Consider the following 23,454-nt stretch of genomic DNA (forward strand, 5'->3'; position numbering starts at 1 on the left):
TGTTTTACTTTTGGCATGGAAAACAAATTATGAGTTTTAAGGTGCAGAGGGACAAGGTTAAAATTTAGCAAGATTCCTTTGCTGGACTGTGGAAATATTTAAGAAATGCAAGACAAGATATGAGGCACCGGTTAAGAAGTAAGAACTGAAAGGAAAAGTAGATGAATAGGAAGGTAGATACAAAAACCCTTAAGCAAGTAAACATCTGTGAGACTGGTTTAATTTTATCTATTTTTATTTTTAAACCAGTCTGCAAATTTGGTACTTTTCCATTCCAAATGTGGATCTTATTTACCCTTACTTTAAATATACACCAGACATTGAGACCTCTTTCTAATGAATCGATTGTGACAGAATAGATGCTATGTGGCTTTGAAGGCTAGGTCATAAAGAGTATGGCTTCTATTACACTCTCTCTTTTGGATATCTTTTGCTCTAGAGAAAGTAAGATATAATGTCCATAAGAATAATAAAGTAGTGCTGGTACAGTTTCATATGAAGAAGAAACTGAGCCTCCCACCAACATCCCACACTAATTGCCAGGAATGTCAGTGAGCCACTTTGGAGATTAATGTAATAGCACCACTGAAGCATCTTATGACTTCAGACCTGGATGACACCTTGACACATACCTCATGAAAAACTCTAAGCCAGAATCTCTCAGCCATATTACTTTCAATACCCAGGTCATAAAACTGTGAAAAATAAATGTTTATTTTTGGTTTTACCCACGGATTATGAGAATAAGTAGTTATTTAGCAATAATTATTTTGTCACCATTGACTAAAATGGAAAATGTTAGATTCAAGAAAAATCAGGGGAAAAGTGCTGTGTTTTGAATTGGCCAGCCTAAATTTGAAGGTCCTTTAAGAGGGACAAATGAACATGTCAGTTTATATCCTCTTTTCTATCCTGATGCTTGTTGAGGCCAGGGATTAAGACAGCATTCTCCAAGGCACCTTATCTGCTCTAATGGACACTTTCCAAACTTTTCATTTCAGTTTTCATGTCAGTGAGGATGTTTCGATTTACAGCAAACTGTTTGCACTTATTTTTTGCTTCTGTATCCATTGGTGTGTAACATCTCCTGGGTCAGCAAATAACTGTTATAAAAATGAGACATCTGTAAAAGAAAGAAAACTTGCAAAGATAAGCTTCTAGTCTTTTTACTTTATATTCAAAATCAATCTCTCTCTCTCTCTCTCTCTCTCTCTCTCTTCTCTCTCTCTCTCTCTCTCTCTCTCTCTCTCTCTCTCTCTCTCTGTGTCTGTGTATGTCTATGCATGTGTGTGTTGAAGACTAAACCTAGGCCTTTGTACACAAGTGCCTCACCAATGGAGCTATATTTCCAACTATATATTCAGCATGTTTAAAATATTTAAAATATATATAAAAAACAAAGAACAACAACAACAAAAAGAACAAGGCTTTCAACTAACAACCAATGTACCTGAAATCTAGGAAAGGTTTCCACTTAAAGTCAAACTACAGACACTAACAGTGAATCACAGGAATTCAAACCCTAGGGCTTGATAATATTTTCTTTAGATACTCTAAACATACTCAAATGCAATGGCCTCAAGATGGAATTCACTTGGATATGTGCAGCAGATAAAACCGATCAGGTTTGTGAAGTGTTAGAATGTCTGCGTTCCAAAGATAGGAAACTACTCTCTGCTGTTTTATATATTCTAGGCTCAATTTCTAGCTTCTGGCTTTAATATGCCCTAGTACCATGGCTTAGATGTCAGTAGATGTGGTCTGCCCCATGGTTGAGTGTATTGGGAATAAAAATTATATAGCTAAATATATATCAACAAGGGACATCTACAGAAAATATACTCAGTCTAGTTCATTCTAAATTTAATTTAAAATCATAAGAAAGAAAACATATCTCAAAAACCATCACATTCAAAAATGTAAATGTCAATACAATTTAAAAAACTGACAATTATCATTTGGAGTTTTCAAAATTGCATATTTGTAGCTCCTCATTTGAATTAAAATGTTCAACAATCAATGTTCACCACTATTCATCAAGCGTCATAGTAAGTGCAAAGGACATGAGTTGCCAGTGAGTAGCTCACAAATTAATCCTCCTTTCCTATTATTAAGGGCAAAACATTTTTTCTGCTTGCAAAGTAAAATACACATACACATTTAAAATATAATTTAAAAAAATTTTAGCAGCCTTACCTATGTCAGACATACTGAGTTTTCTTGCTTTACCTAACACCCACAAACTGGTCTGCTAAGTTTAGAGCAATAACCTCATACAGTTTCACCTTGTCTTCAAACTTTGTCATCTCCCTGCAACAGTGTAATTTATTGGTTTTTCTTTTTCTTTTTTCTTTTTTTTTTTTTTTTTTTTTTGGTGGTACTTGGGATGAAACCCTCTACCTCCAGACTACACTCCCAGACCTATTTTATATTTTATTTGGAAACAGCGTTTCTTAAGCCAGTGAGGCTAGTTTCAAACCTGCGCGATCGATCCTCCTGTCTCTGCCTCCCAAGTGTGGGGATTATAAGGGTGCACGCACACCACGTCCAGCTAATGGCTAATTTTTTTTCTTTTCTTCAGTCTGATTGTCTCTTCTAAAAAATCCAAGAAAATTCTCAAAAAAAAATATGAAAATCCCTTTCATCCCAGATAAAAGATTAAGTTTACTCTGTGGTTTTGGGTGTGTGGGTAGTGAGTAGGATTGTACTTACCAAGCAGACACAAAAGTTATTGTATGTATACTTTTAATATTGAATACAGAATAGAACTTAATTTCTCACCATACTAGAGGGTACACGTGGTCAGCAAAGGGAATGTTAGCCTGACTTCAATTACTTGTGGTAAAAAAAGGACCATAGAAATCTTACCAAACAAAATTAGATGATGTCAATAGACAGATCCTACTTTATCCCAAGATTTGCCATTGTATTGAAATAGGGTCATCCCATCTGGCTTTAATTTTTTAATTAAAACAAAAGAAGAAAATTTCTGGTCTTTCTGGAGCTTTGAAAAACTGTACCCCAAATAGCTAAGGGGGGTGCTTGGAAGATAGTCCAAGAAAGTTGGAAATGACAGCTCCTTAATCTACTCAGACAGAACTTCTATGAGAGCAAATCATAAAAGGACACAGCAGCTATGCCACATGATCACTAGGGTATCTCTCCCTTACAACTAACTCTCCCTTCCCCCAGCACCACCAATGCACACAATAGCAAAACATAGAATTTTGGCTGGATTGCAAAATGGCTTAAAGTCCAAACCCATAGATAGCAAATAGCAAAGGCAATCATCCCTAATAGCCCTCAAACATGCCAAATGGAAAGTTCTTTCAAAAGACCTACACTGGAATGATTTTTTAAGCATTTGTGTTCTGACAGAATTGTTTTTATGATTGTACACCCAATTTCCTCAGAAAGACTCTCCTGAGGTCCCTTTTGAAGACTAGAGAAAAATGAACAAAGGGTCCTTATGGTTTATTAGAGAGAAAAAATAAAGCATTATTTTAAAGAGCCTTAGGGATAAAAAGAGGGCTTTTTCACATTGAAAGGATAAAAATGATTTAAAACAAAACCTCTATGATATGTATAGGTTGTACAAAGGATTTTGTTTTGAATCCAGAAAAGAAAATAAATTTAAGGCTATAAAAATTAAAATTTCCTTGGGCACTGTAAATAATGAAGATTATTCTCATACTTGCCTTTGCTTTATCTATCTGTGTTATAAATATGCACTTTATGAATTTATTTTCAGAAAAGAGAAGTCATGTTTATATATCTGTTTATTTTTACAAAGTACTTCATGTTCTGCAGAGGTGCTATGACTTGTTCTCAATCCAGCTGAGGGGAGAACCCGTATATGAAAAAATACTTGGATTCTGTTCTTAAATAAGGCATTAGGCTTTACAGGTTGAAACTCCGGACAAGGACAGAAGACAGAGAAAAACCTGCAAGAACTTAGATCATCATTGAAGTACGTGCCATTGCATTATGCAATGAGAATATAAAGCCACAGGAGAATCTCATGAGCAATCAGATTTGTTGTCATAAACCAGTGATGCTTTTACTAATTATTTGTTGAGTCTTACTTTGGGTTTTGCACAGGACTTTATCTTTGGAATAATTTTGAGACAAAAAACAAAACCACACCCTCATTAGGTCATAACTTCTTTCTAGCTAGTTCCCTGGAATAGTATTGATATAAATACAGTTGACTTTATTAGCCTCATTATCAATGAAGTAATTACATTTATTATCCTAAGTTAAACATTGTATAATTTTGAAAAATCTTGGCATATAACTGAAATGTTTTATATGACATAGAATACTTTTTCTCTGTGTTAAGCTGTACTATTCCCATACACACAATATTTGGACTCTTCTAACAAAGATTCTAGGAAAGTAGAGAAGTGATTAAATAAAGGCTTTTCACATAGGATAGCATGAAAACAGGTAGATAAACTGATACCTCTCCTTCAGTATCTTAATTCTGTCAGGAAGTTTTAGGTGGGGCAGGAATTCATTGGCCTAGATCACAAAGCCACTAAAGGGAGTCTATCATGGAATGATCAACTGTCTCAGTGAATTTTTGTTGCTAATAACACAACACCACAGACTGGGCAAGTTATAAAGACAGATTTATTTTGATGTACTACTCTGGTCTAAGGTCAAGGGACAGCATCTAGGAACAGCTTTCTTGCTGGCAAAGTCATGAGATAGTGCAGGGCATCACATAGAAAGGAGCAGGGAGCATGCGAGAGACCTAAATAGCAGCTTCACTCTCAACATGATCCATGAGCCTTTAATTCTTCCCTGAGAGCAGAGCCCTAAATACCTCTTCAAGGTCCCATCTTATAATAGTTCACAGTGGGGTTTCAACTTCAACATGAGCTTCAGCATGGAAAATCATCAAATCAGAGTGCTGACTAAGTAAAAACTAAGAGTAAGCTTTGAAGGAGGTCCTGGTGAAAGAACCCCAGAAGACTATATAGAAAAAGGAGCACCAGCTGCCTCTGCTGGAGAGAGCTCATAGTTCCCGTTACCTACAGGTGTTTAACAAATACCAACCCTGTGCAAAGCACTGTAATAGATGCATTAAGCTTTAAAGCTTGTACAATAAAGAAGGGGCTTAAAAGAGAAGTTGGTGAGCACTTATGTTTGTATAATATTATTTTACTTCATAGAAACTATATAAGGTAAATATTGATATTCTCATTTTCTATAGATACAGAGAAATCATATAGCCTGCTCTAGGTCCAATCCCTATAAAAGCAATAGATTTTGAAATTTATTTAAACAAGTTCTCCAAAGCCTACCAAGCTTTCTAAATCAGAATGAGACAAGTTCACAAATACAGTGTAAAATAGCAACATGTGTATTACAATTTATTTAACAGTACCTAGGTTGTATTCAGACACAGGTAAATCTGAACATGTAATTATGTAAAAGTGTTCTTTAATGTTGAATATGTTCTGTATGTCATGTATCTATTTTATTGAAGATATAAAATTCATGTTAAGAAAAATAGTTGTACAAATTTTTAATGTTTTCATTTATTCTGCAAAAGTATTTAATATCTGATTAGATCGTCCATTTTGTCCAATGCTTTATCTAGCTACTACAATACAAGAGAGGTACAGAAAATTTTAGACAGAGATATGTAAGTTATCTTGGCTATAACGTTTGATCTTTCTTAAGACATTTCATGGGTTGATGTTAAACTAGTAAGTTCTGAGAAGAGATAGAAGGCTTATTCAAATAGTACTAAGTCATAAAAAAAGAATGTCTACTTTTAAATCCTGAATTATGTCTGTTTAGTGGGTCTAATACTGGCCTCTGTTCTGAATGTATTTGTTCACATCTAAATTCTTTTTGGCTGTTAGATAATTATGAACCATGTTCTCATCTAATCCCTAGGAGGACTGTCCCTAGGAACCTGAGAGTGCCTTCCCACACCACTTCTGTACATGAGGAATTCAGGAGAATTGTCTTAGACCTGCTATACTTATACTGTGACATCCTTTCTACTCTGTTTAAGACACCATGATAATAAAAAAGAGTATTCTATGAAGATTGCCATCTTCTTGATGGGACACAGTGTGTGTGTGTGTGTGTGTGTGTGTGTGTGTGTGTGTGTGTGTGTTACTGGGTATAAATAAAGGGAATATGCTACCATTAGCTATCTTCCCAGCTCTTTTTTGTTTGTTTTGAAACAGGATCTCACTAAGTTACCATGTGCTCATAGACTTGAATTTGTAGTCCCCTTGTCTCAGCCTTCTAAGTATTTAGATTACATGTGTGTGTCATTGTGCCCAAGGGGGCATAGAATTTTTTAACTTCCTCATCCCCCAAATTTAAAGATAAAATGTAATTTTATCTTTCTTTAAGACATAACATGGGTAAAGGTGACTGGGGGAGGGAAATAGGCTACCTGCCCTTAGGTTTTTGGATATTCTACCTTCCTTTTTCCTACCTAAAAATATATTTAAATCATACAGGAAGAAATGGAGCTTGCTAGTGTTGGCTGTGCCATGTCATTTAAGAGTAAAGGATAAATATTTGTCACCTTTTCCCTCTTCTATATTTTTCTTCCTTCTTTGTTTTTTTTTACATTTTATTTATTTATTTTTAATTGGTGCATTGTAATTATATATGACATTGGATTACAAGACTTGAGAGGATATACAAGCACACATCATCCAATCAGCCCTCATCCATCCCCCACCCCATTCCCTCCCCCTCCCTCGATCCCATGCTTGTTTGGTGATTAACTTTGATACATTTGTTTATGTACCTCCTGCATTTTAAAGAGGCTCCATCCTCCCCTATTCCATACCCTCTGATTGGTCACCTTAGTTGTTTCACTATAGGGCCCTTTCTATAGCTCAACCTCTTCCTGTTGCCCCTTTCCTCCTAGTTTTTGCTGATTAGGGGAAGCATCTGATTTTTATTTTCTGCGATATTTCTCTGTGCATGCCGCGTTGCAAGTACCGATCCCACTCTTGATGGCCCCAGTAGTGGCCTGGCTACCTGGTAGACTGATCCAGAACTCACTGGCTCAAGCAGCGGCCTTGCCTCATGGGAGGCCCTGATTCTAGTCTCGCTGGCTCCGACACCAGCCTAACCCCTCTGCAGGCTCAGATCCTGGCCTCGGAGGCTCCAGCACCAGCCTTGCCTCATGGCAGGCTCCAATCCCAACTTTGCTGTGTCCATCGCAGGCCTCACCCCTCGGCAGGCTCCAATCCGAACACCTTCTTCGCCCAACCAATTTTCCCACGTTCTCGAGGGTGCGTGGTGGTAACATTCTGCCTCTGGGGTTATTATTTCAAAGGTTCCAGATGTAATGCATCAGATCTCTCCCTCCCCTGAGTACTGGCCACTGCTATTGCCACTGCCTCCACCGTTTCAAATACTTCCCAAGCTCTTTTTCCACTCTGAATGTTGTTCAGTGTTCCTAAACATGCGTGATGGTAGCATCCGACATTTGATGTAATTTCTCCAAAAAAATAAGGTTGGTAGGATCTGATTTCTGCTTCTCCTGAATACAAATCTCCACCGCCATTGCGGAGACTGCTTTCAACACTGCCTTTCTCCTTGGTCTCCGCTAAACTCCCTCCTTACAGGTGATGTCCAAGATTCTTAACAAATAGAGAAACAGCAGTCCTTCACAGGGAATTTTTCCATAAATTCCAGTGCATTTGAATAAGTTTTGTCTGCATCTCCAGTGTCCTGGCATCCGCCACGGCTTTCTTAACCCCTCTCCGATATTTTTCCTTTTTCTTTTCGGTTTTTTTTTTTTTTTTTTTAAATAAGAGAAGACAGTATATGTGGTTTGAGGAGGTAGTGGGATCAGGCACTCAGTAGCACTGTGACCTGGTTGGTTTCCCCATGGGTCCACCGTACTACTCTGCCTGGGGCCCAGAGTCCTGTGACCTGGGCCCCAGCTGTTCCAGGGTCTAGCATGCCCCACCCAACACCTGCCCGGGACCCAGGGTCTTACTGTGCCCGGCTTCTCCAGGGGTCTTGTGTGCTTCGCGTGGTCCGGTCCAGAGCCCAGAGTCCCGTGACCCGGGCCCTGGCTGGCATGCCCCGCGTGACCCCTGCCCGGGACCCAGGGTACTGGGCCCAGTTTCTCTAGGGGTCTGGCATGCTACGCGAAGTCCCTCTTCTATATTTTAAACAATTCCATCCCCACCCCATGTCAGGGCAATGATGGTTCCAAGACCCAAACAGAGAATAGTCACAGGGTAAAACAGAATGTATGAGAAAAGTAATAAATACATAGAATGAGATTATATTTCCACTACCATTTGTCTTTAAAAACACAATGCTTACACTCAAACACTAAAGCAGACATTAACAAATTTTAAAAACATTCCATTAAAAAGGTACAATCAGCCAGGCTTGGTGGTGCACACTTGTAATCCCCGCACTTAAGAGGCGGAGACAGGAGGATCATGCAGGTTTGAAGCCAGCCGCACTGGCTAAGGGACCCTGTTTCCAAATAAAAAAGTATAAAAATGGTTCTGGAAGTGTAGCCCAGAGGTAGAAGGATTTCCAGGAACTCCAGTACCACCAGAAAAATAAATAAATAAAAAGATACAATCAGAAAGAAGGGGAGAAATAAAGAAATTCCTGGGATTAAATGAAAATAGAGACACAACATATCAAAATCTATGGGGCACTTTGGTTTTTTTTTTTGTTTGTTTGTTTGTTTGTTTTGTTTTGGTGGTACTGGGGATGGAACCCTGGGGCTTTCTACCTCTGAGATACACTCCAAGACCTATTTTATATTTTATTTGGAAACAGGGTCTTGCTAAGTTGCTGAGAACCTCACTAAGTAGCTGAGGCTGGCTTTAAACCTGTGAAGTCCTCCTGTCTCATCCTCCCAAGCACGGGGATTACAAGCATGTACCACCACTCCTGGCTATGGGACATTTTGCATGCAGTGCTAAGAGAAAAGTTTATAGCATTGATTGCCCACATAAGAAGACAGCGGGTCATCAATAAACAACCTAATGACACATCTCAAGGAACTAGAAAAACTGCAGCAGTCTAATCCCCAAAACAGCAGAAGGCAGGAAATAATTAAAATCAGAAAGCTCGGCATGGTGGCCCACACTTGTGGTCCCAGCATTCCAGAGGCTGAGACCAGAGGATCGCAGTTCATGGACAGCCTCAGCTACTCAGTGAGACCCTGTTTCTAAATAAAAAATAAAAAATTGGGCAGGAGTTGTAGCTCAAAGGTCAAATGCCTCTGTGTTCCATCCCCAGACCTGAAAAAAAAAAAAAAAATCAGAGCAGAAATAAATGAAATAGAGAATAAAAATGCCTTAAGGAATCAACAAAACAAAAAGCTGGTTCTTGGAAAAAAATTAATAAGATTGACAAACCCCTGGCCAACCTAACCAAAGAAAGAGAGAATACACTCAAATTACTAAAATCAGAAATGGGAACTGAAACATCACCACAGACAGGGGAAAATTGAAAGGATTATCAGAAACTATTTTGAAAATTTATACTCCAATATACTGGAAAACATGAAAGAAGTTGATAGATTTCTAAACACATATAACCTACATAAATTGCAACAAGAAGAAAGAGTAATCCTATACCAACCAATAGCAAGCAAAGAAATAGAAACACAAGCCGGGCGTGGTGGCACACACTTGTAATCCCCGCGCTTGGGAGGCTGAGACAGGAGGATCGCACAGTTTCGAAGCCAGCCTCAGCTACTTAGTGAGGCTTTCAGCAACTTAGTGAGATCCTGTTTCCAAATAAAATATTAAAAAGGTCTGGGAGTATATCCTGGAGGTAGAAAGCCTCTGTGTTCCACCCCTAGTACCACCAAAAAAAAAAAAAAAGAAAGAAATAGAAACACAATAAAAGTTCTGCTGTCAAAGAAAAGCCTTAGCCTTGATGAGTTTCCAGCTGAATTCTACAAAAAGAACTAATCCCAATACTTCATAACTTGTTCTGGGAAATCAAAAGAGAAGAAATTCTCCCAAACTACTTCTATGAGGCCAGCATCACATTAATACCAAAACCAAATAAAGATACATCAAGAAAAGAAAATTACAGACCAATATTTTTGATGAACATAGATATAAAAATTCTAAACCAAATACTAGCTATAAACATTCAAAACCATAGCAAGAGAATTGTACACCAAAACCAAGTTTGTTTCATCCCAGAAAAGCAAGGCTGGTTCAACATAAGCAAATCAATACATTTTATTCACCACATAAATAGAACTGAGAACGAAACCACATGATCATATCAATAGATGCTGAAAAAGCATTTGATAACATCCAACATCCATTCATGTGAAAAACACTGCAGAAAATTTGAATAGAAGGAACATATATCAACATCATTAAGGCAATATACAATAAACACAAAGTCACTATCATATTAAATGGGGAGAAACTGCAAGAATTTTTTCTAAAATGAGGAACAAGATAAATATGCCCATTTTCAATACTCCTTTTCAATATAGTCCTTGAGACTCTTGCCACAGAAATAATACAAGAGAAGGATAGCAAAGGAATTCAAATAGTAAAAGAGGAATTACAATTATCCTTGTTTGCAGATGACATGATCCTTGATCTAGAAGACCCAAAGAATTTAACCAAAAGACTACTGGAGCTGATTAACCAATTTAGCAAAGTAGCAGGATACAAAATCAACCTTAAAAAATCAATTGCTTTTCTGTATGCCAACAATTAACCCATAATAAAAGAAATAAACAAAACAATATTATTCACAATAAACTCAAAACCAATAAATTACCTGGGAATAAGCATAACCAAAGATGTAAAAGACCTCTACAATGAAAAGTATAAAAAATTAAAGAAAGAAATTGAAAAAGACCTTAGAAGATGGAAAGATCTCTGTTGTTCATGGATAGGCAGAATAAATATCACCAAAGTGGCCATTCTGCCAAAAGAAATCTACACATTCAATGTAGTTCCTAACAAAATACCAATGACATTCTTCATAGACCTAGAAAAAAAATCAGTCATGACTTTTATAGGAAGAAAGAAAAGATCCAGAATAGACAAAGCAATTCTCAGCAATAAGAACCATACAGGAGGCATCACAGTTGTGGACTTCAAATAATACTGTAGAGCAATAGTACTAAAAACAGCATGGTATTGGCACAACAACAGGCATACTGATCAATGGAACAGAATAGAAGATACAGAACCAATTGCACACTTATAGTCAATTGATCTTTGACAAAGGGGCCAAACTCATATGATGGAGAAAAGACAGCCCTTTCAACAAATTGTGCTGGAAGAACTAGCAATCCATTTGTAGAAAGATGGAACTAAATTTTTACCTCTCACCATGCACATGAATCATGGATCAAAGACTTGGAAATTAGACCAGACACTGTGAAGTTATTAGAGGAGGGCATAGGCTAAACACTGCAACATTTAGATACAGGCAGTAACTTTCTCAATAAGACTTCCAAAGTGCATAAAATTAAAACAAGAATTAATAAGTGGGATGGCATCAAACTAAAAAGTTTCTACTCATCAAAGGAAACCATCAAGAACCTTAAGAGAAAGCCTACAGAATGGGAGAAGATCTTTACCAGCCACCATTCTGATAGAGGAATAATATCCAGAATATACAAAGAGCTCAAAAGATTCTACACTAGCAAAACAAATAACCCAATAAAAAATGGGTAATTGAATTGAATAGATACTTCACAAAAGAAGAGATACAAATGGTTAATGTATACATAAGAATGTTCAACTTTATTAGACATCAGGGAGATGCAAATCAAAACTATGCTGAGACTCCATCTAACCTCAATCAGAGTGGCAAGCATAAAGAAGTCAAATAACAACAAATGCTGGCAAGGTGTGGGAAAAGAGGAACTTTTTTACACTGTTGTTAGGAGTGCAAACTAGTCCAGCCACTATGGAGATTAATGTGGAGATTTCTTAGAAAACTGGGAATGGATTCACCATATGATCCAGCTATACCACTCCTAGGTATCTTTCCAAAGGGGTTGAAATCAGAGAAATACAGTAACATATGCATACCCATGTTCATAGCAGCACAATTTGTAATAGCCAAAATTTGGAACTAACCTAGGTCTCCATCAACAGATGAATGGATTACAAAATTATGGCAAATACATACAATGGAATTCTACTCAGTAATAAGGAAGAACAAAATCCATCATTCGCAAGAAGATGGAAAGACCTGGAAAACATTATGTTAAGTGAGATCAGCCAAGCACCGAAAGAAAAGCAACATATGTTTTCTCTAGTATGTCCATACTAGGGAGTATTGTGGGTATCAGAGGAATTCCAGATAATGAAGGGGAAACCTTTGCAAAGCTAGAAAGGAAGGATAGGAAAGGAAGCAGGCTGAGGTTGATAAATGGAAGAACTACATTTGAATATATGCATAAGTGTGAATGTAGCATGGTCAACCTGGACACTCATTGTTGGGGATGGGACAAGGGGAAGCAGGGGTGAGGAAGGGCACTCAGCCTTCTTGTGTGAATGTATGCTTTCTCCAATATGATCCACTAAAAAAAAAAATGAAAAAATGCGTTTTAAACTAAAATACTATATTTCAGGCACCTGGATTGAAAGATTAATATTTTGTCAGTCATATAGATATTTCTGGATATTTATTGTCATCTATTTTAAAAAATGGCTGGATTTGCTTCCATTCTGTGGATTGTTTAGGGAACACACACACACACACACACACACACACACACATATATATATATATATATATATATATATATATATATATATATATATACATACATACATATATATATATTCACATATAAGGATTCAATTTTGAAACTAGCGTAATATAAGTAATACTTATGAAACCAGAGAAATAAGGGGAAATGCATAATTGGAAAAATTAAGAAAAGCAAAATTGACTTATTTTTCTCTTCCACTCTTTATTCTGCCTGATGACCAACTGCACTTTTTATTTGGCTGTCAAACTTATTTTAATGTAGTCACCTATAAAAACAAAAAGATAATGCTGAGATTTTTCTTATGAAACACATCTACTTTTACATGCCTTAGATCTAGTGATTTGCTTTAATCAGTAAGTAATGAGTAAAGTAATTGTCAAAATACACACATTTTCTAACAATTCATTTTCTTATTTACTAATCCATATCTTCTGCCAAGTGTGGTGGCACAAATGCTTATAGTTTATAATCCCAATACTTGGGAGGCTGAGACAGAAGGATAGCCTCAGTTACTTAGTGAGGTCCTCTACATCTTAGGGAGATCTTGTTTCAAATTAAAGAATTAAAAAAATAGAGGTGGATGTATAGCTTGGAGGTAGAATGCCCTTGGGTTTAATCCCCTAAAAATGACTAATTCCATACTAATCTTAGATATGTCCTATATCAGAGAAAGTCAATGTCAAGATGACTTGATCTTTATGTCCTAAATTTTTACTGAAATTCTTGAGCAATAAATATTTTAACAAGCACACATTTTTTGTTTATTTCATAAGAACTGCCATATTTTTAAAGGACATAGAAGGTTCTTTAAAGTCAAAGTGTGGTTTATGCCATAATCAATGACATAGCAACAGCTTTAAAATGGTTATTTATATGTAGCTTAACTAGTTACCTTATTTAATGGTTATTTTCATTATTTATTCTATTAATGTTGTAAACACAGTATTGATTCAAAGGGCAATGCTTTTCATAAAATTTATCTGACAGTAAAATTGGGTAGTAAAAATTGAAATAAAAATATTCTAGATCCATTTCATTAACACCTTAGAAATATATCTAAGCCTTTGTGCTTCTTAGTTATAGACACTGGAGACAAGTTAAATATTACATGTATATATTCTCAAAACCAGCATAATTAGGAGCAATTATTATATTGAACATAATTTAATTCTACTTTTTAAGAAAATATTTTAACATAAAACATTCTCCTTGCTTATTTAAAAATAGTCAATTACTGTATGCAAAGATTATATATGTGTATATATATACATATTAAATTACAGCTTTTGAAATGATTTTGTCAATACCCTACTTAAGTTTGTGAATGTTGAGACTCAGAAGAATCAATAAACTTGCCTAAACCATAATAATAATTAATGAGTTCCGTATTTGTTCCATTTTACATACATCCTATTATTCCTACACATAAATACGCACATGCACACAATTTAATGTAGTTGCTTAAATTGCTTATTTAATGGTGAGTTTTTATTCTCTCTTTTTGGGAATGAAATTTTATTCCTAACACAATTAGTTCTGTGAATTTAAATTACCAGGAAAGTACCCTAATAAATATACCTGAATTCATTTGTCCTATAAGGAATTTAGGGTACTTATAAAATTTGAATAATCAAAATACTTCTTGCATAGTTTTTATCTATTCCTGCTGCTTAGTCCTGACCCCTTTAACATCAATATACTGTAGTGGTCACCTTATTGGTCTCCATCTCCAATCAATACTGCACGCTATTGCTAGACTTATTGCCATTCCCCTGTTGTAAAACATTCACTTTCTATTGTTTAGAATAAATGCCAATTACTTAGCCTCACATTTAAAGCTCCCCATTATTTGACCCCAACCTGTATTTCCACCCTTTCCTTCTACCTGCACTCCAACGTGCCCGGAGTCCTGAGTTACACTCAGCAATCTGTCACTCCTCATGTTTGCCAGATGTGTTTTTGTATTGATCTTGACTCAAGATTTCCCCTTTATCTAAAATTGTGTAATACTTTCATTCACAATTCAGACAAAATTTCACCTCCTTACAAAACCAGTTACAGATGTCACTTTTCAGAGTTTATCTTCTCTCCATCATGAAATTGTTTAAATATGAAACAGTACATGTTACAGTCTTAACACCAAATTAATTCCTGTATAGCTGTCTCTGTATCTAGAATCATGGTAGGCATAAGGGAGAGAAAAAATTTTCTTTTGTTTCCTGTGAATCTACTGTATTGAACTACAAATGTGTGTTATTTGTTTGAAAATTAAAGTGATTTTAAAGTAAATTATATTAGGCATACTCTTGCTTTGTTACAATGCTTATTCTATATGATTTATATTTTTACAATGCTTATATGACTCATATTTTTCTTCATGATGGAAGATGATACTTATTAATATTATTGTATTGGTAATAGCACCCTTAGGGACCACTAAATCCTGCCAAGTTGTTTGTCCCTAGAGCAAGTCCCTACAAACTGCAGAGATTTGAATCAGAAAATTCTGTATCCTTCAGACGACTCTTGCCAGCAGCTTCATTTTAATCAGTTGCCTTGGGGGTAGGCCTAAAGATGCTCCTCTCCTTCTCCTACAGAAAATGAACTGTGAGGTCTTGGTAGCAGCTGTGGGCTTCTACCACCCCCTATCCTGCCTGATGTGAATGTTTGTAAGTGCTGTAGCATCTCCTCCAAAAAAAAAAAAAAAAAAAAAAAAAAAAAAAAAAAAAAACAAGAGGTTTTCTTTTCTGAGAAACAAAAAAGAGATCTAGGTTTGGGTAAGACAAAGTTGAACTTTGGTCTTAGGTATCCTCTCATCTCATTGGGATGCATGTTCTTGTTTTCACAAAGCAAAGGAGACTGAACTGAAAGCCAGTGTTCTCTAGGGGGAAGGACAATCAAGCCCCTGTGTGGTTTGTTCCCTCACCCCACCTTCAGAAAAGGGGTGAAACTTCTTTCGGCTGGTTGACACCCCTAGCCCAGCAGCATAGCTCTTATTGCTTCCTTCTTAATACAAACGGAAATTGTTTCACTGCTGTTTGGTTGGATGGAAGGTCATGGGGCATTAGGCCACTGAAACCCTCAAGGGACATAAAATACAGCAAAGGCAAAAATCCAGTGCCAGCTAAGAGAGCAGGGATTTGATTTCCTCTGGGAACTTCCGGTTATGTTCCTCTCATCCAATTATGTTCCCTGACCTCCCCAAAGATATCGTTTCTCCTAGATTCAATAATAGCTACTGTTCATTTCCTTTTGGCTTTCCCAAGTCCTGGATTTTACCAAGCAGACTCGGTTGTTTTTCAAATGGATGCCTCCTTCACCCTTGAAAGTTAATAGATGTATTGATTTCATCTGAGCTACCAAAGTAACATTCAATCATGCTTTTTCTATAGGTTGCTCACAAAATTTGTATTTAAGTTTTTTTCTTTGGAATTTTTCTCACGAGCAAAAATCATTCAGGTGGGTGGGATGTGGGAAAACATGAGGCATATTCGCAGATGAAAAGGGGCTGCTGTTCTCCTCCTCCATTTCCTCCTGGAGCTCAGCTCATGCTTCGCTGCCAGGAGGAAATGTTTTTCCAGAGCAGTTTTTATGTGGTCATAGATTGAGGTCAGGCACTGCCTCTCTGCTTCTTTAGAAAGTGCTTTCTGCATAAATAACAAGCCCAGTAACCTAGAAATCTGTTCTTGCTCTGCTTTTGTTGCCAACTCACATTGACCTGAAATAAGTCACTTATATCTGAGCCTCGGTTCTCTTCTTTGTCAAATCTTTGGCCTCTTGTCTCATGGGACTGATATAAAGATCAAGTGAGATTGTCAAAGAAAAACATGTAAATTTCTAAGAAATTAAATACAATAATGAGATAGTTTATGTGATCATCCTTCGTAAACTATAAAGAGATACACAAAAGCAATTATGCTTCCTGATTATAATTGTCCCCTGGAGTCCTGAGAACACTGGATGATCTAAAAGGTCAGGGATAGCAATATTGTTCTTTTAGTTACCAATTTTCTACCCTTTCTGTTCTATATTTGTCTCCTACAGGTCCTTCTAGAAGCCTTTCCTCTTATAAAGGCCCATCAACTTCCTTGCCTGTAGCCACAAAGTTGAACGTAAATGCATAAGTTCAGTAAATATGGGAATATTCCTAAAAATCTATACAGAATCCCTTTACTGTCTTCTTTATTTCAGACCTAAAGTACCTCACATTATTCTAAGATATCTGCTTTAGGGAGATTGTAGTTATATAAATATTATATGGTATCTAGATCAGTGGAAGAGATAAAAAAAATATCATTTCTCCCTTTCTTTTGGAAAGTTATAATGTGAGAAAATATGTGAGGGCTTGAGGACTATGTTGAATTTTTATATGTAAAGGAGCTTCATATCTATAGAAAGCAATTGATATTTACCTGACTAATTTTGGTCTGATGAGATATGATGGCCTCCCTGCCATATGGTAGTGCCAAACTATACCAGCAGATATAAGTAAGCAAGCACTTCAAGGTGAAAATAATCTTGTATCTGTTCCCCATCCACATCAAAACTGTCCTTTATACAAGTCAGATCTCAAGTGCATGCATCAGTTTTAGAAGTGATCTGGGCAGAGGTCATTCTAGAACCTTTGGCACTGGTATTGTTGTTTTCTTTATTCAGAGAACTTCCAAGGTTTTCCTTCCTTTTCCAGATCCATGTTTCATTCAGTAATGAATAAATATTTCAATAAAATTTAAGAATAACTTCATTGTGACTGGCATTGTACAGGTTCTCATTTGAATGCCCTCTTAGAAAAATGCACAAACAGAGAAGTAATAACAAAAAAACCCAACAACTTGTTAGGTAAGGTTTTTTTTCAACATGAAAGTATTTTACGTATATTAAGTCTTCAATTAGACATATTTAAGAGTAAAAGCTAATGAAAATTAAAACTAGAAAATAAAGTTCATGATCTTTCCATAATATCACTGTTTCTCTCTTAACTAATGAAAGTGATGCTCACAAAGAGAATATACCCAGTTTGACTCCATTATATATTGAAATTGCAACCTCACTGGTACACTGAGTGGCACTCAAAAATCCGATTTACCTTCCCAGTTTGCTAACTATTTCATCCTGAGTGTGGCTATTCTGAAGTGTTTTACCATTTCCAGATTGTAATCATACCTGTAACCTGATAGATATCTCCAGGGGTAGGGTATGCATAGTAATGCTGTGACTTAAATATATTTTGGTGTATTTTATTAATTAGTTGCTTGTATCTACTGCTTCTCAGTTATTAAATGCTACAAGTTTTATTTTGACAGTGTCTTTGTAGATTTTGTCTGCACAGCTTCTAGTTACTCCACTTTATAAGACTCCTCTCTGGATTTCCTTGACCCCAACTAAATCTTTAATATACTCTCCCCATTGATTGCAGGATAACGTCTCTAAAACACAGGTTAAACCCTACCCTTACCTTCTTCAGTTTTTGTTCAATGGCTCTTTATTACTAATCATCATCATGTCTTCATGGCTTTGAATTTCTACAATCTGAACCTGAACATCTCTCTCAACCTCATTTCTCACTTAATCATGGTATATATCCTTACCTACAGTTCTCCCACCCATTGCTCCCCTAATTACATTGGTTCCTGAGACTGGAAAATTTCATACCTCTTTTATACTGAAAGACTTCCAAGAGTAACCTCAAACATCACAGCACCTATGGACCCCTTTTTTACTTTTTCCAGTCAGTAATAAGTATATATTACCAATGTATCAAGAGTCTATTGCTTTTATAATTACATCTTGTGTAAAAAAAAAGTTGTCTACACATTTGTCTCTACTGCTGAGTAGAAAATTCATTCAGAAAATTGAAGCTAGCCAATAGCCCCCAATGTATACAGACTAATTTGAAACCTAGTTTTGCTATTTACTACTCATGTATTTACAGGCAAACTGATTAACCTTTCTAGGCCTTCTTTTATGAGGTTTCTTTTTCTTTTTTAGAAAATCAAAATATTTTCTAGTTTGGGCATATTAGAGGAAACATGTGTATCTTCTCCTTCTGTGTTTGGCTGATCTCACTTAACATGATGCTCTCCAGGGCTTTCCATCTTCTTGCAAATGATATAATTTTGTTCTTCTTTATGGCTGAATAGAATTCCATTGTGTGTATTTCCCACAGTTTTGCTATCCATTCATCTGTTGATGGTGATCTGGGTTGGTTCCATATTTTGGCTATTACAAATTGTGCTGCTATGAACATAGGTATGCATATGTTGCTGTAGTTCTCTGAATTCAACCCCTTTGGAAAGATACCCAGGAGTGGTATAGCTGGATCATATGGTGGATCTATTCCCACCTTTCTTAGGAATCTCCACACAGATCTCCATAGTGGCTGAACTAGTTTGCACTCCCACCAACAGTGTAAAAGAGTTCCTCTTTCCCCACATCCTCGCCAGCATTTGTTGTTGTTTGATTTCTTTATGCTTGCTACTCTGACTGGGGTTAGATGGAATCTCAGTGTAGTTTTGATTTGTATCTCCCTGATGGCCAGTGATGAAGAACATCTTTTCATGTATCTATTGGCCCTTTGTATCTCTTCTTTTGTGAAGTGTCTATTTAGTTCATTTGCCCATTTCTTAATTGGGTTGTTTGTTTTGCTAGTGTAGAGTCTTTTGAGCTCTTTGTATACTCTGGATATTAGCCCCCTATCAGAATGGTGGCTGGTAAAGATCCTTTCCCATTCTGTAGGCTTCCTCTTTAGGTTATTGATAGTTTCCTTTGATGAGAAGAAACTTTTTAGTTTGATATTATCCCACTTGTTTATTCTTGCTTTAATTTCCTGAGCTTTGGAGGTCTTGTTGAGAAAGTTACTGCCTGTGCCAATATGTTGTAGTATTAAACCTATGTTCTCCTCTACTAACTTCACAGTCTCAGGTCTAATTTCTAACTCTTTGATCCATCTTGAGTTGATTCCTGTGTTAGGTGAGATATAGGGGTTTAGATTCATCTTTTTACAAATGGTTAGCCAGTTCTCCCAGCACCACTTGTTGAAAAGGCTGTCTTTTCTCCAGCGTATGTGTTTGGCCCCACACAAAGGATACCAGTGGGACTCCAGATATTAGAAGGGAAATACTAGCTAAGTTTTAATGGAAAGATAGGAGAGGAGAAAGGCCGATCTTGATTAATGAGGGTCTATACCTGAACATGTGTAAAATTATGAACAAGACATGGTTAACCTGGACAACCATTGGTGGGAGGGGGGAAGAGAAAACGGGGGCGGGGCGGGGAGAGGGCACCAAATATAGTGTAAATGTATACTATCTATGTTCAATAAAAAAAATTGTTAAAAAAAAGAAATAAATAAAAATGTCACTATCTTTGAATAAATAGGATAGTGTTTAAAAAAAATGAAAATCAAAATATTACCTACTGTTCAGGTGTATTGCAACAGTTAAATGAGATGGCATTCAAAGAACAACTGTACCTTTCAGTCTTAATCAAAACATGTTGAACTTAGAGTAAATTATAAGTAGTGATAAGAGAGAGGAATATTCTTAGAGAAAAGAACAAGGTAAGTATAGTTAGGTAGGCAGGATTAGGTATAACAAAGGACCACAAAGCAAGCTTTGTGACCAGAACAAGGTATACTGTGAACAGTGAACAATTAGCTTCCAAAGTTTGCATGAGGTTATATTGTAGGCTTAATATCATAGGAATATTTTTAATAGGAGAGAAGGGTAATTTAGTATTTGAGAATTATTCATGTCATTGTTATAAATGTAGTGAAATAGAATGGGCAGAATATGGACTCAGAAAAATCAACTAGTCAATGGTTAAAGCAAATCAGGTAAAAGGTAGAGAAGGCCTAGAAAAAGGATCTATTTTTTATTTTATTTTTATTTATTTATTTATTATTTTTGGTTTTGCGGATGGAACCCAGGAGAATTTTACCTCCAAGCTATACCCACAGCCATATTTTTTATTCTTTATTTTGAAACGGGGTCTCACTGAGTTGCAAAGGGCCTAAGTAGTAGCTAAAGCTGTCCATGAACCACAATCCTCCTGTCTCAGCCTCCCAAGTACTGGGATTACAAGCATGAACCATCATGCCTGACTAAAAAAAAAGGATCTAGCATCTGAATATCTATTTTTATAATATCCATTGTTCCAATATTGCTTTGTTTTATTTACTGTAGATTTAACCTGTCCTAGGTGAGCTTTAAGAAGTGTCTACATTTTATACTTGTTAACTGAGACAAGTACTAAATCCATGTTTGCTTTACTATTTTTTCTGTAGACTTGATTCTTCCTTATTTTGGTTGAGACTGTTCTGGACTGAGAGGGTCATGAAGTTGATAATCTATCTTTCAGTGAGACACTGTTTCAAAATAAAAAGGATGAGGGTGCTGCTCAGAGGTAAAATGATGCCCCTGGGTTCAATCCCCGGTGCCAAAAATAAAAATAAAATAAAACAACAACAACAACAAAAACAAATACCTATTTCCTTTTTTAAAAAATTTGTTGTTGTTGGCGGCTGCGGTGGTCGGTGCCGGAGGAGGGAGGGGAGCTCGCGGGCCTGAAAGGGGGGCAACGGCACTGGCCTGAGGAGGCCAGAACCTGGAGAGGTGTGGCTGGACCAAGACCTCCCCGGATGTGAGCAGGTTCCCTCCTCCCCCCACCACCCGTTGCCACCACGCCAGGGAACATCCTCAAGCCCTGGCCTTCAGGGGAGAGGTAACAGGAGCCCAGAGCCGAGACCATGTAACGTCGCTGGCCCTTGCCACTGCCGTCCCCCCCCACCCTGGCCCCAGACCCGGCACCATGATGTTCCGAGACCAGGTGGGCATCCTCGCTGGCTAGTTCAAGGGCTGGAATGAGTGTGAGCAGACAGTGGCCCTGCTGTCACTTCTGAAGTGAGTCACCCGTACCCAGGCCCGCTTCCTGCAGCTCTGCCTGGAGCATTGACTGGCGGACCACAGTGACATTCACCTTCTGGAGTCAGAGGCCAACAGTGCTGCCATTGTCAGCCAGTGGCAACAAGAGTCCAAAGAGAAGGTGGTGTCCCTCCTGCTGCCCCCCCTGCCCCTGCTTCAGCCAGGCAACACGGAGGCCAAGTCGGAATACATGAGGCTGCTGCAGAAAGTGCTGGCCTACTCGATTGAGAGCAATTTCTCATTGAGGAGGGCTGCCAGCTGCTCTCTTATGCCCTCATCTGCCCAGCCACCACCCTGGAGGACCGCAATGCGCTGGCACTCTGGCTGAGCCACCTGGAAGAGTGACTGGCTAGTGGCTTCCACACCAGGCCAGAGCCCTCCTACCACTCATGCCAGAGCTCAGATGAGTGGGGAGGACCTGCAGAGCTGAGCCCTGGAGAAGCAGGGCCACGCTGGCAGGACAAGCCACCCCGAGAAAATGGACACGTGCCCTTCCACACTTCCAGCTCAGTGCCGCCAGCCATCAACAGTATTGGGAGCAATGCAAACACAGGTCTCCCCTGCCAAATCCACCCTAGTCCACTGAAGCGCTCCATGTCTCTAATCCCTACGAGTCCCCAGGCCCCTGGTGAATGGCCGAGTCCAGAGGAGCTTGGTGTTCGGGCTGCTTTCACCACGCCCGACCACGCACCCCTCTCACCCCAGAGCAGCGTGGCCTCCTCTGGCAGTGAGCAGACGGAGGAACAGGGCTCCAGCCGGAACATTTTCCAGGAGGACAGCAGTGGTATGAAAGATGTACCCTCATGGCTCAAGAGACTCCGCTTACATAAGTATGCAGCCCTCTTCTCACAGATGAGCTAGGAGGAGATGATGACACGGGTGAGCTGCCACTGCCAGGTGCTGAGCTCCCCCTTGCTCCCCCTAGCCCACCCTGGCACAGACAAGGGCACTGAGGCAAATGACCCTCTGGCTGCAGAGAGCTACCCCCCTCCACCAGCTCCAGCTCCCACTGATGGCAGTGAGCCAGCCCCAGCTCCTGTCGCCGACGGAGACATCCCCAGTCAGTTTACACGGGTGATGGGCAAAGTGTGCACCCAGCTGCTGGTGTCCCGACCAGATGAGGAGAGCATCACTAGTTACCTCCAGCTCATTGAAAAGTGCCTGACTCATGATCCTTTCACAGAGATGCAGAAGAAGCGGCTACTGTCCTGGAAACAGCAAGTGCCCTCCACGGGCCCTCCCACCTGGCAGGATGGGCCTACTGAGCCCCTTGGGCATTGGGGGTGTCTCTCCCCGGCATGCCCTCACCAGCCCCAGCCTTGAGGGCCAGGGCCGACAGAACCTGTGGTTTGCCAATCCTGGAGGCAGCAACAGCATGCCCAGCCAGAGCCGCAGCTCTGTGCAGCGTACCCACTCACTCCCGGTCCACTCGTCACCCCAGGCCATTCTTATGTTCCCTCCAGACTGCCCGGTACCCGGGCCTGACCTGGAGATCAATCCCACCCTGGAGTCTCTGTGTCTGAGCATGACAGAACACGCCTTGGGTGATGGGACAGACAAAACCTCCACCATCTGAGGGGACCCACAGCCCAGCGCACCCGGAGGCTCCCGGGGCGGCGGGCGGGGGCCAACCCCCAACGGGCTTCTCTATGGCAGCGAAAGGGTGGGCTGGCTCAACTATACATTCTAATATTTTTCTACTCTCTCCCCCTTTTAACTTTTGTTTAACATAGGCACATGCCTTGCTCACTCCCAGGCCGGTGGAGAGATCTCTGCTGAGGCCAGGGG

At 38.6% G+C, this 23,454-nt stretch overlaps 1 pseudogene across 1 annotated transcript; it reads left to right on the forward strand.

Annotated features, from left to right (window-relative positions):
• Positions 1-21,366: 21,366 nt before the first annotated feature.
• Positions 21,367-23,242, forward strand: LOC308263459 (protein Smaug homolog 2-like; annotated as a pseudogene). Its single transcript has one exon. The product of its transcript is annotated as a protein Smaug homolog 2-like (transcript).
• Positions 23,243-23,454: the final 212 nt, after the last annotated feature.

Source organism: Muscardinus avellanarius, assembly GCF_963383645.1.
Source record: "Muscardinus avellanarius genome assembly, chromosome: 5".
NCBI lineage: Eukaryota > Metazoa > Chordata > Mammalia > Rodentia > Gliridae > Muscardinus > Muscardinus avellanarius.